The sequence below is a fragment of the Mus caroli genome, chromosome 14, assembly GCF_900094665.2.
Source record: "Mus caroli chromosome 14, CAROLI_EIJ_v1.1, whole genome shotgun sequence".
Lineage (NCBI taxonomy): Eukaryota > Metazoa > Chordata > Mammalia > Rodentia > Muridae > Mus > Mus caroli.
In genome coordinates, this window is record NC_034583.1 from 97,024,329 (window position 1) to 97,038,693 (window position 14,365).

A 14,365-nucleotide genomic window follows, 5' to 3' on the forward strand; every position below is an offset into this window, starting at 1 on the left:
CATTTAATATGAAACAATCTTTAGATGATTGGATGAATACTTCCAAGTTGCATAGACCTAAATTTTAAACATAATGTTCCCTCCCCAAAACATTAAAATAAATTACCTCAGAACATAATTAAGATATAAGCCAAAGATTTGCAACATATGACACACTATCATCCAAAAGTATTAAAAATACTCCATTTCAAAGCTTTCCCTTTTCCTTTAGATTTTGAAAATTGATATTATAAAATTATATTTTAATACTTTGAGGAAGGAGAAGGCTATTAATCACAAGGTTTTTTTTTTTCCTGTTGTTGGTTGTTTTGTATTAATTTTCATTCTTTTCAGGGGTGATTATTTAGAGACAGACTTGCAATCTATCCTTGACTGACCTGGAGATCAGTATATAGTATTGGTTGGCATCAACCATATGGCGATTTTCCTGCCTCAGTTTACAGTGCATTGAGATGGCAGGCTTATACCTCTTCCTCCTTTTGGTAACAGTTTATAGGTAGCTCACTCATGGTTGTGTCTAGTTCACCACTAAAATCCCTGCTTCAGCAGTATAAGCATAATTATGGAGGGTGCTAATAACACATTCAAGATCTCCAAGAATGAAAGAATCGACTTTTTCAGCCGGCTTTCCCCACTAATGGGGAGGCATATTTAAAAGTTCATATTCATACTTTCATAGCTCAAAAGTCCTGGCTGTGATTTCTTAAAGTAACACGAGTAACTATGTACTTTCTGAAAGAAACACATGCAAATAACATTCATAGTTGAGTATGTTTTTCTAAACATATATTATTATTCCACCACCTTTTCAGTACAGCTAACTGTTTAAATATTAAGGAAAATGCTTATTATTTGGGGCATCTTTTCAGACACTGTTACAGCCTACGGCCTTTATTTCCACTTTCTCAAATGAAAGAATAGAGTTCAGCAGTGCATTTAATTGGAATTTAGATCTTCTAACAGTCTGTCTTCTATCAGAGTGGTTTCAATTCCTGACAAATGGCTTGTTGTATTAAAGTAGTCATTGATACAGGAAGTTCTAGTTTAAATGGAAAAGTATGGACAGTGAAGTATTGCAAATTACTGAGAAACTATTCACACTTTAGATTTCCATGCCTTTGAGATTTTTGAAATTGCCACTCTAGGAGAGATACCCTGCACCCGTTAAAAACGCATTAATAAGGTTACATTAAGGAGGTGCTTAAATTTCTCATCGAGCCAACAGTCAAATCCATGTGTTTATTAGAATTCCAAAAATATAATTATAATTTTAAAAGGCTAGCATAAGCATTTAAATATAGTCTATTAAATTATTGAAGAAAATTTCATGTTTAGCTCTTCATAAATAAAGTTAGGAATAGTACAAAAAGTGCTTGTAGAAAAAGAAATTTGATTTAGCCAACTGACACTCGAAATATACTCTGTTATTTATTTATCCAGGCTGCTGTGTAATACAGGGATGTGGAATATTGTTAGGAGCAATACATATAGACTCCCAAATAAGAGTAATATGTCGTTTATACCATGAGTAAAGGATTTCTCCAATTTGCTAACAATGTGTAGTTCAATTTATGTCTATATTTTACATTATGAAGAACCTTAGGAAGAATTAGTCCTTTGTTCTGAGATACCTCATGTGTTTTGTATTTTTAAGTCAGGAGAACTTGAATTGACAGTGAATGACAGTGATTTTTGTTCTTTACAATTAATGATAATGCAGTTGCACTTTTTTTCACCTTCCTTTCCTCATTTCAATAACTCACATTTCTCCTCCTTTGATCCCTCTTATATTTGTATTTTCTAGGGAGTAGGTTTCCATCTCCAAATTGAAGATTTTGTGTGTCTATGTGTCTATATATGTGTGCAGAGAGAGAATTCTATAGACATAAAATATTATACATGCGTATAACAGGGATTTTACTTTTTCCTTTATATTATTTCGATTCTATGAACAAAATCACATGTAAATATCAAGGCAGCAGTATATCTATATGCCACATTCAACTTAAAGACACATAAGCACAGAAGAGAAAAGCCAGTGCATTATAAATATTTAGTAAGTTTTAGAAGGTCAAGAAGTTCTAGAGAACTCAGGTATAATATACTGAAAAGTAGCATATTTAACAATATTAACCGTAAAGTCCAACATGGCTGAAACGGTTAACATTACACACTTTACTCTTTTTGTAGTTAGGCTTTTTTCAGGGTCTTCCTGTTTTTCTCCAGCTGGCTTAGAATTGACATTACTCCTGTCTCAGATTCCCACATGCTTTGCTTGTAGACTTGATACACATGACTATACCAAGCTGTGGAAGACATTTCAATCTAAAAAAGGGAATGGATTGAAAACCTGTGTCAAATGTGTCCAAAGATGAAATATAAAAGGAAGATAAAATAAGTGATAGTTTTCAGAAATGTGTACATTTACAATTTTGATAAGAGTTGTAATTTGGGTATAAGATACAATGTAACTGACAAACTTCTCAAATGTAAGCTTAAGTCATTGAAGGAAATGCACAAATAGCATCAACCAAATTATATTATTTAGATAATTATAACTATTTTTAAACTGAAAAACCTTGAAATAAAAGTAGATATGAACAAAGCCTTGGAACACTATTTAGTATAACATTTAGATTCACTATACATACTTTTGTTGAGCTTAAAATAATAGACCTAACAGAGAGGAGTCATTGATGAACTAAGATAAGAAAGCATCCACAAGTATATACAATAGTTTTGTTTGTTGACGAAGAACGAACAAAACAGAAAAGCAATATAAGAATAAAGAAGGAAGAATGAATTGATGCAACAGATTGTAAAACCAAATTACATAATAGAGAGTAATATAACTAGATATACACCAACTGTGTGGAAAGACTGACATAGTATACTGTAATCTTAAAAAGCAACAAAACACATAAATTAAGTTATACAAACATTTACAGTAGAAATTGATCAATGGAAATGAATATGTATGAGACTACATTTTGAAGAACATTATACAAATCAAATAAGTAGGTGGAGAGAAATAGATCAGAGGCAGTTTCATAATGTTGTTGATCTGAGCCTGAGAAGCATCAGTGTAAACTGTGCTCTGGGCAGCTAAACTACAGGAGGAAAAGACAAAGTGAGTTTGGAAGCCTTTGAAATGATAGTAGTTCAAAACATGATAATCTTAATTCATTGCTGAAGAGAGAGAGAGAGAGAGAGAGAGAGAGAGAGAGAGAGAGAGAGAGAGAGACCAGAAAAGAAAATTAGTGCTGGTTATACCATCTAAAAATTCATAGCTATATGAAACATAAACTCTCTGTAATAAAAAAGATAAAAGAAATAAGTGTGACAGGAAACGTGATAGTGGAATGTGTCCTGGGTTTTTAATGTAGGAGCTCTTTAAATTTAGCTTGGAATTCCTGATTCTAAATCTTGTTTTAATGTTTTTATATCACTGCATACACAGGAAAGTGTAAGTGCCTCCATAAGAAAATATGGGAGAGAAAATCACTGCTACTTAATGTGATTACACGTAGTTTAAATGCATTTGCGTCTGAGAAAACTTTGAAAATATACTTGAGACACAATAGCATTGCAATGAATGTTTGGCATTTGTATTATTCTCTGAAAAATACTGTAGGAGAACAAAATCGATAAGTACTGACTCAAAAGCATATTCATTTTCTTAAAATAATAATGGCGGTTATTTTTAGGCTTAACCTGAAGCAAAGATATAGCTTGAAAAGGTTTCCTATTTCCTTTACATATAACCTCAATATGCCAGAAAGAAAAATAAAAACATAACAACAACAACTACACCTTGATTATTTGTCACTTCCAGTCCAACACCAAACACTAGAAAAGCCACACATAACTGACTTGAACTCACAGGATATCTTGAAACCAATCCCAGGGGCAAGCACCAATATCTGATACTATTAATTAACTGTACTCTGTTATACTTGCCGACAGGAGTCTAGATTGGCTGTCCTCTGAGAGGCTCCACCCAGAAGCTGACTCAGACAGATGCAGACACCTACAGCCAAAAGGTGGTTGGAGCTTGGGGTCTCTTCTGGAAGAAGAAGGGAGAGGATTGCAGTCCCAGAAGGTGATAGGAACTCCACAAGAAGAACAACAGAGTTTAGGAACCATGTACCTAGGGGCTCTCAGAGTCTGAACTACCAACCGAAGAACGTACATGGACTGAACCTAGGTCTCTCTGCACAAATACAGCAGATGTGCACCATAGCCTTCCTGTGGGCCCTGAAGAACTGGAGCTAGGGAATCCCAAAAGCCTGTATGTAGAATATGTTCTTCTTGCTGGACTGCCTTGTCTAGTCTCAGTGGGAGAGGATACACCTAGCTACACAGAGATTGATGTGCCAGGGTGGAAAAATACCTAGTAGAGCCCCACCTGCTCAGAAGAGAAGGGGAAAGGAGAATGGGGGACATGATTGTGGGAGGGAGTGACCAGCAGGGAGCCAGTGAGTGGAATGTAATGTGAATAAGTTAAAAAATGTAATAAAAAATTCTCTTTGGTTTATTGTGTAGATTGTGCTTTGTCTTACAAGTCTGTTATCTACAGAAAAACAAGTAAATATGCACATAAAATATTCACATCTTCCTTTAAATGATCACTCTATAACTAAACATTGATAACGTTTAATCAGATAAATATAAAAAAATAGAAGTCTTTCTTAGGACTATTAAATCCAAACTAGCAGTGCTCCTTTAATAAAATTTTGCCCATTCTCTGAAAATGTTTTAATATTACTTCAAGGAATTATAAAATCTTCATTATATGAACTAAATCTGGTCATGATATTTTGACATCTTTATATAACATGTTTTAACTTTGATTCAAATACATTTATATGGAACCAGAGGGAAGGAAATAGCTTAAAATATTAATGAGAAATATGTCATCTATCTTAATGCACTATCTAAACAATGGAGTGTAGCATATTTTACTGAACAATAATTTTGGAAATGAATATTTACATTCATTTTAATTATAGAATATATAGAATATATATACATATATATGTATATATATACACACACATATATGTATACACACACACACACATATATATAAAATGGTCATTTAGCATGATCCCTGACTGTAATCGTTTTCTTTCTGTCATTGTCTTAAGGGGTAAAGTAAAATGCAATTGTAATATTCAGGAGAAGTTAAAGGTGCTTTGCTTAGTAAATATGGGGAATGGTTACTTTTCAAATTTTGAGTAGGGCCCCTTGTGGAAGCATCACACCAATAAGTGTGCAAATTCTTTATTGTTTTATTTCAAAAAGCATTCATCTTAATTATAATTTATTCATGCTGTTTAAAATTTGCATAGGACATAACCCTCTGCACATAAATTACTTGAGTTTAAAATACATCCAAATCGCTTTTGGTGTACAAAAAAGCAACCTCTCATCATCTCAAATTATATCCTCATTTGTGCTTTATAAAAAGTTTCATAGAATTTATAAAATAGAAAAACTTCACTCCTAGCATCTGAAACCCTGTGGCTGGAAACTATGATCCATGTATCACTTCAGCAACACTTAAGTGTTTCCCTTTTACCAGTTCAATGACACATAATTCCATTTAGGATGATGCTTCGGTTGATTCTTGCACTCTCGGTGATTTTGTGAATTGTTGAAGAAACAAGGGAGAACACTTAAATCATTCTCCTTCCTTTTAAAAACGTTTTTTCTTAAAGGAAAATTTTTCCTTTTGTTTTTCTTAAACAATGCCTTCCATGAGCTTGAAATAATATACTTTAATCATTTAAGTAAAAGAGAGTCAACAGGTGGATACTTCAGCATACTTAAAGGACTTGATATTTAGAAGTAGTCATGACTTCAAACACTTACTCTGTAATTTAGAAATTCTCTACAATGTAGTGGAACCATTGTCAAAATTTATTATCTTAATTTGTGCAATGACATTTGTGAGAATTTTAATTTGTAGATAGGAAAATACTATTGATCATCAACTACGTACCATAAGCCTTCTCAGGGATAGACAGACAACCTTGAACAAAATAAGGGATCCAAAATCATAAAACCTGGCTAGATTATTTGTACAATGAGACAAAATGAACACAATAAAATCATAAATAAAAGTATGATATTAGAACTTACACTGCTGTCAATCATGAAAAACTTCTAAATGATTTGCAAATCTTAGAAACCTGTTTTTGCTACATAGTGTGTTGTACTTAAGGCAATCAGAATAAGGAGGTATCAGTGAAATATTATATGAGACAAGGCAAATAATTAAAATTCTGTCCAGTTAAGACCACATGAAGAAATCTGTGACTGTAAACTCTCCTGCTGTTTATGATTCTCCAAGTATGTATTGAATTTCCCTATCTTAAGTGTGACTACACTGAGAAATCTTTTTGTCGCTGTTTTCGGTTAAGACTATCCTCTGCCTTCCAGATGCCACCTGCAGAAGCAAGCCTTTCCTTATTCTTCATCTTATTTTATGATTCTTACTTCTGTTCATATTCTTCAATATTTTACTGATGTCTATTTTTTCCTAATCACTGTGAGAATGCTACTTTTTCGTCTCTTTATAATGCTCAAGAATCCTAGGGCTGTAAAAAATAAACCAATTTTTTAACAATAAGATGAACATCTGTTTTCTTTCTAAGTGCCTTACGGTAATCCATTGGCAAAGCCAGTCTTTTTAAATCCTGTTCAATCTCCTCTTATACCTGTCTAGGTTAGGGCAAAAGGGTATATCTTACTCATATTTTTACAGTGTACAGTTCCTACTATGAGGAGCCTCAAGTAGGGTCAGAGTTCATTAAATTCTTGTTGAATTTAATTGACTCAGCTCTTTTTTTAATCCACTCCCTACCTCAAGCTGAAAGAAGAATTGCATTCTCCAAGCTGCCACACTGACCTTCCTGTAAAAAGCGGCAGTTCTTGCCATTGCTCCAGGAAGACATGAATAATGACTTCAATTTTATGACCATCAATACTGGAACACTAGAGACTGAGAAACTAACACAGAGCAGAAACCAGAGGAAAGTTTGTATCCGAGACAGGTGCACCTCACTGGCATCCATGTTAACTTATTCTCTGAAACACAAATGAAAAATGGTTGTCTTCTTTTAAGGCACCAGCATCATAGTGGTAGCTGTAAGAACCTGATGGACTGTCAATCACTGTCTTTATTTGCAAAATGCATTTAAGTGAAATGCTTAAAAAGTCTTAACATTTAATAAAATGTGTCAGCTATGCTATTATTAATATTGCTTTTACTAATGCTTTAATGTAATTGAGTGAAACATTTGACAGAGAAAAACTAACAAAGAGAGGACAGCTTAAAACTATAGCCATGGGTAATAACTGAAGCCAAATCATCAAATACAGATAACTGCAAGAAACACATTCATTTGCACATATAATTTTATTAATCTTGAGATAAGCTGCTTAGCAAAGACTCTCAGAAAGAAATCAAAGTGTCTTCAATCCCCAGTAAAATGAATAGATATTGTTCTTATGTATTTCATGCTATGTATGTCTAAAAATATGTTACTTATAAATAACTCAAAATACCATTGCTTGAGATAAACTGCAAAATATTTCAATTATCTGTTATGAAAATTAATTCAGTATCAATTCTAATCAGATATTATATAACTTAAGCTGGAAAATGCATGATCCAAAGTCAGTTATTATTTAGATACAAACAATATATATTTTTCCAAAAAATATAACAGAAGAAAACAATATAGAATATTCTATGGCTTTTTCTTCAGTCAATATACTAAAATCATTATGTAACGTATATTTCTATTTTATGAGATAAAACTTATTTATAATATAAAATATAAATTCATGAGTCATCAAAGGCAAAGTTAGAGATTTTTGTTGAAATCAAGTTGTACAGTATTTTTTTCAGTCACAAAGAATTTATTGTTATACAACCTACTAATTAACTTTATTATAAAAATGAGCTAAGTTTTCTTAGACAGGTGCTGGAACCAACATGATCCAACATGACACCCTGGGTATTTTTTAAATTCTTCCACATTAGAAACAACAGAAATTGTTGTACCAAGATATATAAGATATTTTGTCATGAACATATTTTTTTAAATTTCTCCCTCTGTCTTTCTTTCTCTCTCTCTCTTTCCTCTCTCTCTCTCTCTCTCTTCCCTCGTGTGTGTGCGTGTGCGTGTGTGTGTGCATGCTGGCTATTGGTGCTGGAATTAGAACACAGAATCTCTGGAAGATCAGCAAGTGCTTTTAACGGCTTAATCTCTTCTGTTTCACTAAACAGCTTTTAAAAGTACATTTTTGTAAGAATATGTCTCACTAAAGGACAGCATATTGGAAATCTCTGTTACCTTTATTATGAAATTTGATAATTTTAGTAATATTATACTCAAATGACCTAATTTAAAAGTTTTTTGAATTTTCAAAATTAGTCATTTCTTTGGATTATGAACAGTAGAGCTGATTAGTAAATATGGTGTGTGTTAAACAGAAAAAAAACTTTATGATCATTAAAATGTAGCTTAAATGATTTATATAAATGACTATCAAAATAAAGATTTAAAATATATTATGTATGGTTTATTATTATTAAAGTATAGCTTTAATATGGTATAGTAATATAGGAAATTCATTTCAAAGAAATTTGTAGAACCAAAAAAAAAACCATATATTGCGTATGTTAGGGTATGGGAATTGTAGGTCACATTTGATCATTTCTAGCTATAGAAAACACACTCTACACACTGCAAACTCCATTTTTTTAAACTGCTGGATATGTTTGTTTTTTTCAATAATTAAGTTTTATTCACTTTACATCCTGATTGCAGCAGCCCCTCTCCTCCTTCATATCCCCCTCCCCCAATGGGCCCTAACCTGCCCTGGTTCATCAGGACTCAGCAGGACTAATACCATCCTCTTCTACTGAGGCCAGAGAAGGTAGATCAGCTAGGGGTAAGGGACCAAATGGCAGGCAGTGCACATCTGCCATGTGTGTGGAGGAGGCTAGGTCCAGCCCATGCCTAGTCTTTGGTTTTTAATTCACTCTGTGAGCCTCCATGGGTCCTGGTTAGTTTACTCTGTAGCTCTTCTTGTATATCCTTGGCCACAGCAGCTCACTCATTCTTTTTCCACTCTTCCTCAAGACTCCAGAGCTCTGCCTATTGCTTGACTGTGGGTCTCAGAACATCAGCTGCTAGATGAAGCCTCTCAGAAGACAGCCCTGCTAGTTTCCTGAAGGCAAGCATACAAAAATATTCTGTAATTGTCTCTCTGGTTTTAATTCTTTATGTGGTTTGCGTATTAGGGTGACAGTGGACTCATAAAATGAGCTTGGCAATGTTCTTCCCGTTTATATTTTTTAGAAAAATTAGAGGAGTAATGTAGATAATTGTTTGAAAGTAGGGTAAAATTCTGGGCTAAAACCATTTGGCCCTGTGGTCCCTTTGATTGGAAGATTCCTCTCTTTCTCTAATGCATCCTCATATTTCACTTGGGGTTACACATCTTTGTAAATTGTTTATCTTGTCCTGGTTTAACTTTAGTAACATTGTCTATCAAGAGAATTATTCATTTCTTTTAGATTTTCCCATGTAATGGTTTATAGGTTTTTAATGTTTTCCTCAATGTCTATTTTATTTCTCTTTTCAGTTCTGATTATATTTAATTTAGATATTCTCTCTGCATATTTTAGTCAGTTTAGCTCCAGTTTAGTCTAGTGTTGATTTTCTTGTCCTCTATATTTTTATTTTTTTGATTACAGACATGAGTTTGATTGTTCCATGCTATTTACTCTTGTTAGGTATTGTTACTTCTTTTTGTTCTAGAGCTTTCAGGGAGGCTGTTAACTTGCTACTGTAAGGTTTCTCTAATTTTATATAAGCACTTGATGCGGTGATATTTCTTCTTAGCATCCCTTTCATTGTATCATATAAGTTTTAGTATTCTGTATATTCACTTTAATTCATTTCCAGAAAGTCAGATTTTTTTCTTTATTTCTATCTTTACTCATTTCTCATTGAGTAGAGGACCTCATTACTATAGGGTTTCCCCGAGTAACCACACTTTCTAATGCTTTTGTTTTTGATATCTCACTTTAATCCATGGTTGTTTGATAAGACGCAGGGATTTATTTCGATTTTCTTGTATCTGCTAAGATTTGGTTAGTGTCTGAGTAGTATTCAATTTTACAGAAATGTCCACGAGGTGCAGAGTAGAAGATATATTCCTTTGTGTTTGGATCAATGTTTGGTAAATATCTGTTAGGTCCATGTGGTGTATAGCATCTGTTAGCTCCAGTATTTCTCTCTTATGTTTCTGTCTGCAAGACTTGTCCAGTTTTGAGAGTGGGGCCTTCAGTCTTTCATGCTGTGGTGGTAACTTAAACTATAGTGGTGTTGCTTTGAGAAAAAATGTATGCCATTGGAATTAGCATATAGAAATGTCATCTTGGTGGATTTCTCCTTTAATGAGTATATAACAGCTTTCTTTGTCTCTTTGATTTTTTGGTTGGAAGATTTGTGAGATTTTAAAATGGTATAGAACTTGAACTTGCTTATTAGATCAATTTGTTTGCAGTATTTTTTTCTAACCCTTTATGCTGAGGTAATGTTTATCCTTGATGTTGTGATTTTTTTTTTTTGAGTCAGAAGAAAAAGGGGTGTTTTGTTGTTGTTGTTGTTGTTGCTTTATTCATTCCATTAGTCTATGTTTCTTAATTAGGATTTTACTGCTTTGAGTGCAAGGTCTTATAAAGGACAACATTTGATTAGGGTTGGCTTACAGGTTCAGATGTTCAGTCCATCATCATCAAGGTGGAAGCATGGCAGAATCTAGGCAGGCATGGTGCAAGCAGAGCTGAGAGTTTACATCTTCATTTGAAAGCTTCTAGTAGAACACTGACTTCTACAAATCTAGGAAAAGGGTCTTAAAGCCTAACCCCCCAGTGACACACCTACTCTAACAAAATCACACCTATTCTAATAAGACCACACCTCTAAATAGTGACACTCTGTGAGCTAAGCATATACAAACCATCACATCCCATTCCCTGGCCCACATAGGCTTGTACAAACACATAAATCTATGGGGACCATACCAAGCCATAGCATAACAAAAAAGCACATTGAGTCCAAATCCCAAAGTTCCCATAGTCTCTAGCAGTCTCAACAATGTTAAAAGTCCAATCTTCAAAGTCTCTTCTGAGTTTCATCCAATTACTTAATTGTAATCTGCAAATTAAGACAAGAAACCAGCTTGACAGACTTCAAACTCTGCATCTCCATGTCTGATGTCAAACTGGTATTCAGATCTCCACTCCTTTTTTATCATTGATGACTGCAAAACACGTATTACTCCTGGACTGGTTCCACTCCCTCTTAGCAATTGTCCTTAGCAGATATCCCAAGGTTGTGGCATCTCTAACATCTTGGCATCTCCAAGCATAGTCAATGTTACAACTTCTTGTTTTAATAGCTAGCATCCACATATGATGTTCTGAGATCCTCCAAAAGATTGGTGTCACTTCTCCAGATCTGCCCTCTGTAGCACTTAAAGCTCAAGTTGATCCACTCTACTGCTGCTGCATTTCTTGGTGATCATCCCATGGTCCTGACATCTATAATACGCAGAGTCTTCCTTTGCAACTAGGCTTCACCAGTAGCCTACCATGGTCTTCTTCACCTCAATGATGCTGGTCCCATTTTAATCACTACTAATTTTTTAGCTCCAGATAATCAGCATCAATTGCCCAAATAGTTTCCTCCTCCTTCTGACTACAAAGCCATAGCAAAATGGCCAGAGCTCCTGAGTTCTGCTGCTTTCTGGGGCTGGAACATGGCCCTCTTTTATACTATATTATCAACAGCTTTCTGCTTTCCACTGATTTCCTTTACTGCCTAGGCTTGACTATCCTGGAGCTTGCTCTTTATAATGACATTGAACTCAGAGATGTGCATAGCTCTGTCTCCTGAATGCTGGGATTATGGAGGTGTACCAACATGCCTGAATCGAATCTGTTCTTTATCTGAAATTTACTCTATACCAGGTTGTTCTTGAACTCAAGGGATCTACTTGCCTCTGCCTTCTCTGATTAAAGGCATGTACTATCATGCCTAGACCTAAATTTAGCTGGGAGAGATCTTGCCCCAAAGTCAACACTCTCTCTCTTGTTTTTTTCAACTTTTTATTAGATATTTTCTTCATTTACATTTCAAAGCTATCCCAAAAGTCCCCTATACCCTCCCTCAGCCCTGATCCCCTACCCACCTACACCCACTTCTTGGCCCTGGCATTCCCCTGTATTGGAGCATATAAAGTTTGCAAGACCAAGGGACCTCTTTTCCCAATGATGGCCGACTAGGCCATCTTCTGCTACATATGCAGCTAGAGACATGAGCTCTGGGGGTACTGGTTAGTTCATATTGTTGTTCCATCTATAGCGTTGCAGATCCCTTCAGTTCCTTGGGTACTTTCTCTACCTCTTCCATTGGGAGCCCTGTGTTCCATCCAATAGATGACTGTGAGCATCCACTTCTGTATTTTCCAGGAACTGGCAAAGCCTCACAAGAAACAGCTATATCAGGGTCCTTTCAGCAAAATCTTGCTGGCATATGCAATAGTGTCTGCGTTTGGTGGCTGATTATGGGATGGATTCCTGAGGTAGCCCAATTACAAAAGAAGTGACTTGATATGCACTCACTGGTAAGTGGATATTAGCCCAGAAACTTAGAATACCCAAGATAAAATTTGCAAAACACAAGAAAATCAAGAAGAAGGAAGACCAGTGTGTGGTACTTCATTCCTCCTTAGAATAGAGAACAAAATACCCATGGAGGGAGTTACAGAGACAAAGTTTGTTGCTAAGATGAAAGGATGGATCATCCAGAGACTACCCTACCGGGGGATCCATCCCATAATGAACACTCTCTTGAACATAGGATTAGCTCCATTGCACTTCCAGGTATTCTTTTATTTTCGAACCATGCATTTTGTAGTTTTTCTTTCTAAGCTTGCTACTTTATTATTAAAAAGCTCTTCATTAGAGTGAACTTTAGTAACCACAAAACAGAATTTAGACTGTTTTGAGACTGCCTTTGTCAAAGCAATTAAACTAAATCTTTTTACCTTAACTTCAGGCAGACCCTTTGGACAATGACAAAAACCAGCCACATTCACCAAAAAAAAAAAAAAAAAAAAAAATCACAAATGAGTCTCTAGGCCACATACTAACATTCTTCTCCACTGATACCTCCTAAGCTAGGATTCACTGTTCAAATCACCCTCAGCTACAAATTCTTCCATATTCCTACTAAGTTAGACCATTAAGCCCCACTTAAAGCATCCCACTGTTTTACATATCCAAATTCCCAAAATTCACATTCTTCCAAACAAAAGCATGATAAGGTCTATCATAGCAATACCCCATTCCCAGTATCAACTTCTGTCTTAGTTTGGGTTTACTTCTGTGAACAGACACTATGACCAAGGCACCTCTTATAAAAGACAACAATTATTTAGGGCTGGCTTATAGGTTCAGAGGTCCAGAAGTTGAGTTCACTATCATCAAAGAAGGAGCATGGAAGCATCCAGGGAGCCATGGTGCAGAAAAGGCTGAGAGTTCTACATCATCATTGAAAGGAAGCCAAGGAGGAGGCTAGGAGGAATGTCTCAAAGCCCTCCCCAACAGTGACACACTTCCTCCAACAAGGCCACACCTACTCCAACAAGGCTATACCTCCAAATAGTACCACTTCCTGGGCCAAGCCACCAAAAGTAACAAACAAACAAAAAAAACAAAAATCATACTGGAATGAAAAAAAACCCTCACTAAAGATAAGATGATTCAATGAAACATCACGAAAACCAAAAGGGCCCATCTTTTTGGATGCTGTTGGCTGAAGAAGATCTCAAGGCTTCTCAAATCAGAAAGACTATTGACACCATTGTTTGTTACATATTTGACATATAAGGTAAGTCATTATTACCATAGTCTTTTGCTGTAGTACATGAAGGGACTGAGCTGGAAGCTACTTACATACAGACTGTCTTTCATAATGCCAGGGCCAAGAAGCAGGAGTGGGTGGGTAGGGGAGCAGGGCAGAGGTAGGTTATAGGGAACTTTCGGGATAGCATTTGAAATGTATATAAAAAATATCTAATCAAAAACAAATAGATAAAAATCAATAAAACAGTAAAAAAAATAAATAAAAGAAGTAATGTGACACTGAAACTTATAGAGGAGAAAGTGGGGAAAAGCCTCAAAGATATGGGCACAGGGGAAAAATTCCTGAATAGAACAGCAATGGCTTGTGCTGTAAGATCAAGAATTGACAAATGGGACCTCATAAAA